The sequence below is a fragment of the Callithrix jacchus genome, chromosome 22 (assembly GCF_049354715.1).
Source record: "Callithrix jacchus isolate 240 chromosome 22, calJac240_pri, whole genome shotgun sequence".
NCBI lineage: Eukaryota > Metazoa > Chordata > Mammalia > Primates > Cebidae > Callithrix > Callithrix jacchus.
The window spans coordinates 1,268,296-1,279,307 of NC_133523.1; the positions used below are offsets into that span (position 1 = coordinate 1,268,296).

An 11,012-nucleotide genomic window follows, 5' to 3' on the forward strand; every position below is an offset into this window, starting at 1 on the left:
CAAGAGAGTCTTTACCGACATGCTTAGCTCTGCTGCCCCTGAAGAATAGATTCCTGCCTGGGAGTGGTGACTTCCTGGCAGCCCAGCCAGCCAGGCAGAGAGCACCGCCACTGGACTCCCTAAAAAGGGTGGAGAATCCTCCGCAAACATCGGACAGATCCGGCGGCCGGGGAGAGATGCCAGGGCCCGACAGCCCCCGCTGCACGTGGAGAAAACCGCCAGCAAGAGGCTCCTCCTCCTCCTGACGTCCTCCTCCGTCTCGGAGAGGTGCCTGTTTTATCAAGTTGAGGTGCAGGATATGGTTTTTTTCTTTTGATTGATCAATTTGATGGTCGTAGAATGAAAATCTGGATGGGGGAGAGCCCAACGTGCAGTTTTAGTAACATCGTCGAGTTCATCCATCTGGCCCCTGAGAAAGTAACGGTGGAGCCCAAATGTCACGGTTTGTATCATCAGCGGGCCTGTCAACCGCAGCACATATAGAATAAGTGCTCAAGGTTTCAATTTCTTTCCTTCTTTCCTTCCTTCCCTCCCTCCCTCCCTCCTCTTTCTTTCTCTCTCTCTCTCTCTCCCTTTCTTGAGATGGAGTTTCGCTCTTGTTACCCAGGCTGGAGTGTGATGGCGCGATCTCGGCTCACTGCAACCTCCGCCTCCTGGGTTCAGGCAATTCTCCTGCCTCAGCCTCCCGAGTAGCTGGGATTACAGGCGCGCGCCACCGTGCCCAGCTAATTTTTGTATTTTTAGTAGAGATGGGGTTTCACCATGTTGACCAGGATGGTCTCGATCTCTTGACCTCATGATCCACCCGCCTCGGCCTCTCAAAGTGCTGGGATGACAGGCGTGAGCCACCGCGCCCGGCCTCAATTTCTTAGGCAGATCTGTATGGGAAATCAAGCTGTTGTGGCCAATGACAGACACATATGTACATGTTTTTAGGAACACACAAAAAAGAACCCAGGCCTGACAGGGTGCGCTGGCTCACGACTGTCATCCCAGCACTTTGGGAGGGATGAGGTCAGGAGTTCGATACCACCCTGGCCAACATGGTGAAACTCCATCTCTACTAAAAATACAAAAATTAGCCGGGCGCAGTAGAGCATACCTATGATCCCAGCTTCTCGGGGGGGCTGAGTCAGGAGAATTGCTTGAAACTGGGAGGTCGAGAGATTGCAGTGAGCCCAGATCACGTCTGAAATCCCAGCACCCTGGGAGGCCGAGGCGGGTGGGTCACCTGAAGCTAGGAGTTCAAGACCAGCCTGGCCAACAAGGCAAAACCCCGTCTCTGCTAAAGAGAATAGTAATAAAAAAAATAGTGAGGTGTGGGTGCAGGCGCCTGTAATACCAGCTGCTTGGGAGGCTGAGGCAGGAGAATTGCTTGGACCCAGGAGGCAGAGGCTGTAGTGAGCTGAGATTGCGTCACTGCACTCTAGCCTGGGCAGCAAGAGCAAAACTCCATCTCAAAAAATAAATAAATAAAGTAAAAATGCAAAAATTAGCTGGGCATTCTGGTGGGCACCTGTAATCCCAGCCACCTGGGAGGTTGAGGCAGGAGAATTGCTTGAACACAGGAGGTGGAGGTTGCAGTGAGCCGAGATTTGGCCACTGCACTCCAGCCTGGGGGACAGAACGAGTCTCCATATCCAGAAAAAAAGAAAAAAAAAAAAGAGGTCTCAAGCCAGGAAAAAACATGGAGGACCTGTAAAAGCATGTGACTCTGTGAGAGAAGCCTCTCTGCGCCGTGGGTCACGCCTGTAATCCCAGCACTTTGGGAGGCCAAGGCGGGCGGATCACGAGGTCAAGAGATCGAGACCATCCTGGTCAACATGGTGAAACCCCGTCTCTACCAAAAATACAAAAATTAGCCAGGCATGGCAGTGCGTGCCTGTAGTCTAAGCTACTCGGGAGGCTGAGGCAGGAGAACTGCTTGAACCCAGGAGGTGGAGGTTGCGGTGAGCCGAGATCGCGCCATTGGACTCCAGCCTGGTGTCTGGTGACAGAGGGAGACTCTGTCTAAAAAAAAAAAAAAAGAAGAAGAGAATAAAAAAGCCCATCTGTAAAGGCTCCGTGCTGCAGGATTCCAGCTACAGAAGATTCTGGAAAAGGCTAAACTATAGAAACAGTAAAAAGATCAGAGGCTGCTAGGGGTCGGGGAGGGAGGGATGAACAGGCAGAGCACAGAGGATTTTTAGGGCAGTGAAGCTATTTGGTCTGAGAATGCAAGGTGGGTGCGGAACACGTACCTTTGTGAAACCCGTGGAGTGAGACCGGGCACAGTGGCTCACTCTTGTAATCCGGCACTTTGGGAGGCCGAGGCGGGTGGATCACCTGAGGTCAGGAGTTCGAGACCATCCTGGCCAACATGGTGAAACCTCGTCTCTACTAAAAATACAAAAATTAGCTGGGAGTGGTGGCACATGCCTATAATCTCAGCTACTTGGGAGGCTGAGGCAAGAGAATCACTTGAACCTGGGAGTTGGAGGTTCCCGGAGGTTGCGGTGAGCTGAGATCGCACCACTGCCCTCCAGCCTGGGCGTCGGAATGAGACTCTGTCTCGACAAAAAAGTCAAGATCCGTATTAGAACTGTGTGTCTGGTGGTAGAAAGTTCAACAGGGTTGGGCCGGGCGCAGTGGCTCACGCCTATAATCCCAGCACTGTGGGAGGCCGAGGCGGGTGGATCACCAGGTCAAGAGATCGAGACCATCCTGGTCCACATGGTGAAACCCCGTCTCTACTAAAAATACAAAAAATTAGCTGGGCATGGTGGCGTGTGCCTGTAATCCCAGCTACTCGGGAGGCTGAGGCAGGAGAATTGCCTGAACCCAGGAGGCGGAGGTTGCGGTGAGCCGAGATCGCGCCATTGCACTCCAGCCTGGGTAACAAGAGCGAGACTCCATCTCAAAAAAAAAAAAAGAGAAGGTTAAACAGGGTTGAGGGTGACCCCGAGAATTCTGGGTTCACTGTGCAGGTGCAGCAGCCTCGGGGTCTGATGGGGGAGCGGGAGGACGGGGAGGTTATCTGGGAACTGCAGGCTGTGTCCACGTGAGAGACTTTCAGACAAAGAAGGAAGGTATTGTCACAGGACAATGTGAGATAATACGACACAGGAAGTTGAAGGAAACAAACAGAAGATGGGTGTAGATCACCCACGTCTGGGAGAAGAACAAGGAAACGGTTGGAAGAGAGAAAACAAATCCTCACGGTGACGCTTTTTTGAAATGCAGATGACGCCGTGCAGACTTGCCCCGAAATGCCTAACAGTTCAAATGAAAGGCTTAAAAAAAAAAAAAAAAAAAATCAAAGGCAAACAGGACGGAAACTCCAAGGGACCTAATCCCGGACGCTCTGTTGGAGAGAGACTCCAGTGCGAGGCCGCTGGCGGGGCTGGGGACCCAGAGAGGGGCTTGGAGGACAGTCTGCAGCTGCCGGGGGGGGGGGGGGGGGGGGGGGGGGGAATCTCGGAATCACAGCGTCGCTCAGAGGCCGGGCACCGGCTGGGCCGCCTCGGGGCCCGCGTCTCGTCCCCAGCCCTCTGCCGCCTTCTGATGGCTGTGGCCAGCACCCAGGCTGCATGGCAGACCCACGTCCCGCACTGGATGGGAGCTGCTCGGTTTGTCACTGAGTGTTTTCGACCTCTGCTCTCAACACCGTCATCACGCCGCATATTTTCATTAAGGAATAAAAGGTGGATCGAAAATACCTAAGACAGGGATCGTTAGAAAGTGTGGATTTCTCGGCCGGGCGTGCTGGCTCACACCCGCAATCCCAGCGCTTTGGGAGGCCGAGGCGGGAGGATCACAAGGTCAGGAGTTTGAGACCAGCCTGGCCAATATCGTGAAACCCCATTTCTACTAAAAATAGAAAATCAGCTGGGCATGGTGGCGCGTGCCTGTAATCCCTAAAATCACCTGTAATCCCAGCTACTCTGAGGCTGAGGCAGGAGAATCTCTTGAACCCAGGAGGCAGAGGTTGCAGTGAGCCAAGATTGCGCCACTGCACTCCAGCCTGGGTGACAGAGCCAGTCTCTGTCTCAAAAATAAAATAAAATAAAACCAAACCATCAGATCTCGTGACACTTATTCGCTATCAAGAGAAAGACCAGCTCCCATGACTCCGTCGCCTCCCTTCCACCAGGTCCCTCCCACATCATGTGGGAATTATGGGAGCCACAAGAGGAGCTTTGGCTGCGGACACGGACACGGAGCCAGACCATGTTAATGTTAAGGGTCTTTTTTTTTTTTTGAGACGGAGTTTCGCTCTTGTCACCCAGGCTGGAGTGCAATGGCGCGATCTCGGCTCACCGCAACCTCCACCTCCTGGGTTCAGGCAATTCTCCTGCCTCAGCCTCCCGAGTAGCTGGGATTACAGGAACGCGCCACCATGCCCAGCTAATTTTTTGTATTTTTAGTAGACACGGGGTTTCACCATGTTGACCAGGATGGTCTCCATCTCTTGACCTCGTGATCCACCTGCCTCTGCCTCCCAAAGTGCTGGGCTTATAGGTGTGAGCCACCGCGCCTGGTCTTTTTTTTGGTTTTTTTTTTGAGACAGAGGTTTGCTCTTGTTGCCCAGGCTGGAGTGCAATGGTGGGATCTCGGCTCACTGCAACCTCCACCACCCAGGTTCAAAGATGATTCTTCTGCCTCAGCCTTCTGAGTTGCCCGCCATCAAGGGCAGCTGATTTTTGTATTTTTAGTAGTGATGGGGTTTCCCCATGTTGGCCAGGCCGGTCTCGAACTTCTGACCTCAGGCGATCACCCGCCGTGGCCTCCCAAAGTGCTGGGATTACATGCGTGAGCCACCGCACCTGGCCTCAATTTTCTTTGAGTCAGGGTCTCCCTCTGTCACCCAGGCTGGCGTGCGGTGGTGCAATCGTAGCTCACTGCAGCCTCGAACTCCCGGACTCAAATGATCCTCATGCCAGCCTCCTGAGTAGCCGGGACCACAGGCGCGTGCACCACCACACCTGGCTAATTTTGTTATTTCTTGCAGACGTGGGAGTCTCACCGTGTTGCCCAGGTTGCTTTCAAACTCCTGAGCTCAAGGGATCTGCCTGCCTCCGCCTGCTGAGTAGCTGGAGATGCATTTCCATCTTCTTCTGTTTTAGCTGGGAGAGGGCAGCTCACGAAATCGCTTGCCCTTCCCGCAATGCTGGGAGACACGCTGACCCCTCCATTTGTCCTTCCCGTGTCTCTCTGGTGGCCTCTCTGTGCCTTCACCTCTCTGGGTCCCCACCGCCCACAGGCCACCCCAGACTGCAGCTGTTTTCTCCCACAGAGGCGCTGGGGGGGGCCCCTTGGTGGTTCCTTTTCATCTCATGCCCTCAGGCCTCCCTCACGCGCCCCTGCCTCCTAATTAAGGTATTCTCCTAAACAAGCCTCGTTGTGTCTCTAAGATGAACTCTGGTGCCAGCTGGTAAAATTAATTTTTTTCTCATTCTCTACAATTCAGGACTGAATGACACACGGTCGCTTATCCGCAGGAGGCTGGCGTCCAGCGGAAGGACAGCGTGGAGACCAGTAATTACGTTACGGTGTGGAAAGTGCCCGCATCAGTGGGGCGGAGCAGTGAGCAGCATCCCCACGGTGCCCCCCCCCGCTGGCCCCACACGGCTACGGTTTCCTTCACACTCGCCCTCGCTGGACCGGACCGGGTGGGACAGTGTCACCCCAAAATATTCGTCTCCCCAGAACCTCAGAATGTGACCTTCCTTGGAAGTACGGTCTCCACAGACATAATTAGTTAAGATGAAGCTGTGGCTGGGCTCCGTGGCTCACGCCTGTAATCCCAACGCTTGTACTTTTACGAGAGACGGGGTTTCTCCCGCCTCAGCCTCCGGAGTAGCTGGGACTAGAGGCATGTACCACCACGCCCAGCTAATTTTGTATTTCTAGTAGAGATGGGATTTGACCATGTTGGTCAGGCTGGTCTTGAACTCCCAACCTCAGGTGATCCATCCACGTCTGCCTCCCAAAGAGCTGGAATCACAGATGTGGGCCACCTCGCCTGCCTTCTACATTTTTTTTTTTTTTTTCGAGATGGAGTTTTGTTCCTATGGCCCAGGCTGGAATGCGATGGCATGATCTCAGCTCACCCCAACCTCTGCCTCCTGGGTTCAAGCAATTCTCCTGCCTCAGCCTCTTGAGTAGCTGGGAGTACAGGCACCTGCCACCATGTCCAGCTAATGGTTTGTATTTTCAGTAGAAAAAGGGTTTCCCCATGTTAGCCAGGCTGGTCTCAAACTCCTGACCTCGGGTGATCTGCCCGCCTGAGCCTCACTGTGCCCGGACGATTTCTGCAATTTTTCTTTTCTTTCATTGAGACAGAGCCTCACTCTGTTGCCCAGGTTGGAGTGCAGTGGTCTGAACTCAGCTCACTGCAACCTCCGCCTCCTGGGTTCTAGCAATTCTCCTGTCTCAGCTTTCTGAATAGGACTACAGGTGCACACCACCATGCCTGGCGGGGTTTCACCATATTGGTGAGGGTTAGGGTCAAGGGTTTCACCATATTGGTGAGGGTTAAGATCAAGGGTTTCACCATATTGGTCAGGATGGCCTCGAACTCCTGACCTCAGGTGGTTCACCCACGTCAGCCTCCCAAAGTGCTAGGGTTACAGATATCAGCCACTGCACCCAGCCACGTTTCTTCCTTTTTTGAGCTGAGGTCTCACTCTGTTGCCAAGGCTGGAGTACAGTGGTGCAATCCTAGCTCACGGTAGCCTTGATCTCCTGGGCTCAAGTGATCCTCCTGCCTCAGCCTCCCAAGTAGCTGGGACTGCTGGTGTGTGCTACCACACCCTGATACATTTTTTTTTTTTTTGTAGAGACAGGGGTCTTGTTACGTTGCCCAGGCTGGTCTCGAACTCTTGTATCACTGAAGGGATCCTCCTGCCTCAGCCTCCATAAGTGCCGGGGTTACTGTTGTGAGCCACTGCGGCCGGACTACAGTTTGTCGGGTAAGACTCTCCAACTTCAGTGAACTGGAATGGTATGAAGCAAACCCTCGAACAAGGGGGGACTACTGTAAGCCAGTTGTCTGTAACTCAGAGAGGGTGTCGGCACCCGAGACGGGCGGACTGCAGGGCTGCGTGACCTGGGCCTTCACGCCCGTCTCGTGCTGTGGCAGGCGTCTCCTTGACGTTTGGACAGGGAGTCTGTTTTCGCTTTTTCCAAATTCCAAGAACCTGTGAAGGAGTCTGTTTTTCTTTTTGTCGTTTTTATTTTATGTATTTTTGTATGTATGTGTGTATTTATTCTGAGACAGAGTCTCGCTCTGATGCCCAGGCAGGAGTGCAGTGGCACCGTCTTGGCTCACTGCAGCCTCCACCTCTTGGATTTAAGCAATTCTCCTGCCTCAGCCTCCCAGGTAGCTGGGATTACAGGCATGCACCACCACGCCCGGCTAATTTTTGAATTTTTAGTAGAGACGGGGTTTTGCCATGTTGGCCAGGCTGGTCTTGAACTCCTGACCTCAGGTCTCCAAAAGTGGGATTGCAGGTTTGAGCCACCGCTCCTGGCCCCGTTTTCTTTTTAGCAGCAGGGTCTCCCTGTACCACCCGTGCTGGAGTGCAGCAATCTCAGCTCACCGTAGCCTTGACCTCCTGGGCTTAAGCCATCCTGGTCTCCCCGGGACACTCCTGACTTCCGGGAAGGCCCCGGGTCTCCAGAAATGCCAGTTTCTCTCTCGTGTTCCGTATTCCCTGTGTTACCCTGGCTTGTGTGAAGGGGGCTGGTAATGGGACATCTGCAAAGCTCCTTGGCGATGGGGCCCGGTCTAAGCTGGCGGTCGGGGCTCCGTGTTGCCAAGGTCAGGGTATGGTCAGGGTTTCCGGTGTGGTCCCCTTATGGCCTAATTAGGGACTTGAATGGGCGGGAACACTGGTCGAGTTTCAGTTCAGAGGCTATTTTGATGTCACGGATCAACCGCTTCAGAAAACATAGATCCAGTTCTGGCCCAGGCTGGCTCACTAGGTGTGCGTCTGCACGTTCTGATCTTTGATTCAGTTCATGGCTCCGTAACAAACTTCATACATTTTTCACCCATCATCAAATTAACGAAGATGAGAGGGATCAGCACGCCTGGCCCTCGAGAGGGGCGTCGGATGGGCCGTGGTAACGTGGGGCCGCCGCAGACGTGAATCGGTACCTTCTGAAAAGCAACGTGGCGGGACCTGCCAGATGCCTTGAGGACGTCCAGACCCCGGGACCCAGCAGTTGCCACCCCCAGGGATTTATCATAACGATATAGTCAGATGTGCACCAGGATTTACATAGGAGAGTTGCTTTCTGCGGCCCTTCTTTTACGTCATGGAAAAATCAGGACTGGCTGAAACGCCCCACAGCAGAGGTCTGGTGAAGGAAAATACGGTAGCGACCGTTGTTTTACGGTGTCTTGAGGCAGGAGAGGGAACCGTGTGTGATAGGTTTCCAGCAGAAGGGAAACGTTTTTAATTAGAGCCGTAACTGGCTCGGGAGCCGGAAGGAGCCTGTGAAAGGGGGTTCTGGCGGCGACCTGCCAGGCCTTTGTGCTGCCTTAGAGGCAGGCCCTTTACTGCAACCGCGAATCTCTCTGGTCTAGGATAGAAATTCATTCTTTAAATAAAATTTGAGTGAGTGCTCGGTGACAGGGGCTGGGCCTACGATGGGGAGGAAAATAGGACTCGGGGAAGCCACAGATGAATGGAGAAGACATTTAATAAAATAAGACCTAACATAGCAGTGGCACAAGAAATTTAAAAGCACTGATTTATTTTAATACAAGAGCCAGAGGCCGGGCGCGGCGGCTCACGCCTGTAATCCCAGCACTTTGGGAGGCCGAGGTGGGTGGATCACGAGGTCAAGAGATCGAGACCATCCTGGTCAACATGGTGAAACCCCGACTCTACTAAAAATACAAAAATTAGCTGGACACGGTGGCGCGTGCCTGTAATCCCAGCTACTCGGGAGGCTGAGGCAGGAGAATTGCCTGAACCCAGGAGGCGGAGGTTGCGGTGAGCCGAGATCGCGCCATTGCACTCTAGCCTGGGTAACAAGAGCAAAACTCCATCTCAATAACATAAATAAATAAATAAAATAAGACCTAACATAGCAGTGGCACAAGAAATTTAAAAGCATTAATTTATTTAATACAAGAGCCAGTAATCCCAGCTACTCTGGAGGCTGAGGTAGGAAAATCACTTGAACCCGGGAGGCGGAGCTTGCAGTGAGCTGAGATGGTGCCACTGACTCCAGCCTGGGTGACAGAGCAAGGCTCTGTCTCAAAAACAAACTCATTTGAGCTCATAGCAGCTTTTTTTTTTTTTTTTTTTTTTTTTGAGACAGAGTTTCGCTCTTGTTGCCCAGGCTGGAGTGCAATGGCGCAATCTCGGCTCACTGCAACCTCCGCCTCCTGGGTTCAGGCAATTCTCCTGCCTCAGCCTCCCGAGTAGCTGGGATTACAGGCACGTGCCACCACGCCCAGCTAATTTTTTTTTTTTTTTTTTTTTTGTATTTTTAGTAGAGACGGGGTTTCACCATGTTGACCAGGATGGTCTCGATCTCTTGACCTCGTGATCCACCCGCCTCGGCCTCCCTAAGTGTTGGGATTACAGGCGTGAGCCACCGCGCCCGGCCCAGTCTTTTGATCTTTTGAGACAGAGTCTCGATCTGTCACCCAGGCTGGAGAGCAGTGGTGCAACCACCCCTCACCGCAACCTCTGCCTCCCGGGATCAAGTGAATCTCCTGCCTCAGCCTCCCGATTAGCTGGGATTACAGGCGCCATTCACCACTTCCGGCTAATTTTGTGTTTTTAGTAGAGACGAGGTTTCACCATGTTGGCCAGGCCGGTCTCGAACTCCTGACCTCAGCTGATCCGCCCGCCTTGGCCTCCCAAAGTTCTGGGATTACAGACACGAGCCACCATCCCGGCCTTTTTTGTATTATGATTATTTTTTAATAGAGATGGTGGGGGCGGGCGCGGTGGCTCACGCCTGTAATCCAAGCACTTTGGAGGCCAAGGCAGGCAGCTCACCTGAGGTCGGGAGTTCAAGACCTGCCTGACCAACATGGTGAAACCCCGTCTTAAAAAAAAAAAAAAAAAAAAAAAAGAGAGAGATGGGGTCTCACTATGTTGCCCAGGCTAGTCTCAAATGCTTGATCCGCCTGCCTCAGCCTCCCTTTGCTTTTTAAACACCCTGTCGGGGTCTCCACCGTGGCTCACGCCTGGTGATCCCAGCACTTTGGGAGGCCGAGGAGGTTGGATCACCTGAGGTCGGGAGTTCGAGACCAGCCTGGCCAACATGGTGAAACCCCCCCATCTCTACTAAAAATACAAGAATTAGCCAGGAGTGGTGGCGTGTGCCTGAAATCCCAGCTACTCGGGAGGCGGAGGCCGCTGTGAGCCGACATCGCGCCATTGCACTCCAGCCTGGGCGACAGGGCAAGACTCCGTCTCAAAAAAAAAAAAAAAAACAAAACGAGAACAGCCCAGGGAGAGGCCTGACTCCCGCCATCGGCGGCTGCTTCCGGTGTCCCCTGGGCTCTCCGGACCCTCCCGAGGTGGGGTCTGCTCTAGTTCAGAAGCTCATGACGCCTTTGTGAGGTGCCCGGGCCCCCCGGCTTTGGGATCCGTCGGAATCGGGTCCGTGGCGCACAGCTCCCCGGGCCGGGAGGTGCCTCAGAACCTGGAAGGTTCTCGAAAGTTCTGGAAGGTTCTCTCAGGGGTCGTCGCGAGCGACGACGCCTGTTTTCCCACCGAGATCGGCATCTGGGGTCTGAATGGAGGACAAAAGACCGAGAGCGCGGGAGGACAGCGCCCGTGGAGGCCACACGCGCCCCGCCGCCCGCTCTCCTAAGTAGGGAACTCGCGGGAAAACGGCGGAGGCGGTCGGCGGAAGGGGCGGAGCCGACTCGCGGCCGTGGACGCTGGAGGGGGCGGGGCCTGCGCGCGTTGGGAGAGCGCGCGTTCCATTGGGCGGCGGGAGGCAGGGGGCGGAGCTTGGCGGCGCCGCGAGGCAAGCCCCGCCTCCGACCCCGC

General features: G+C 54.0%; 1 long non-coding RNA gene across 1 annotated transcript; it reads left to right on the forward strand.

The window, feature by feature from the left end:
- The first annotated feature begins 238 nt into the window (after window positions 1-238).
- Window positions 239-5,566, forward strand: LOC118150258 (uncharacterized). The gene is made up of 2 exons (XR_004738304.3): window positions 239-442; window positions 5,450-5,566. It is a non-coding gene; the product is annotated as an uncharacterized LOC118150258 (long non-coding RNA).
- Window positions 5,567-11,012: the final 5,446 nt, after the last annotated feature.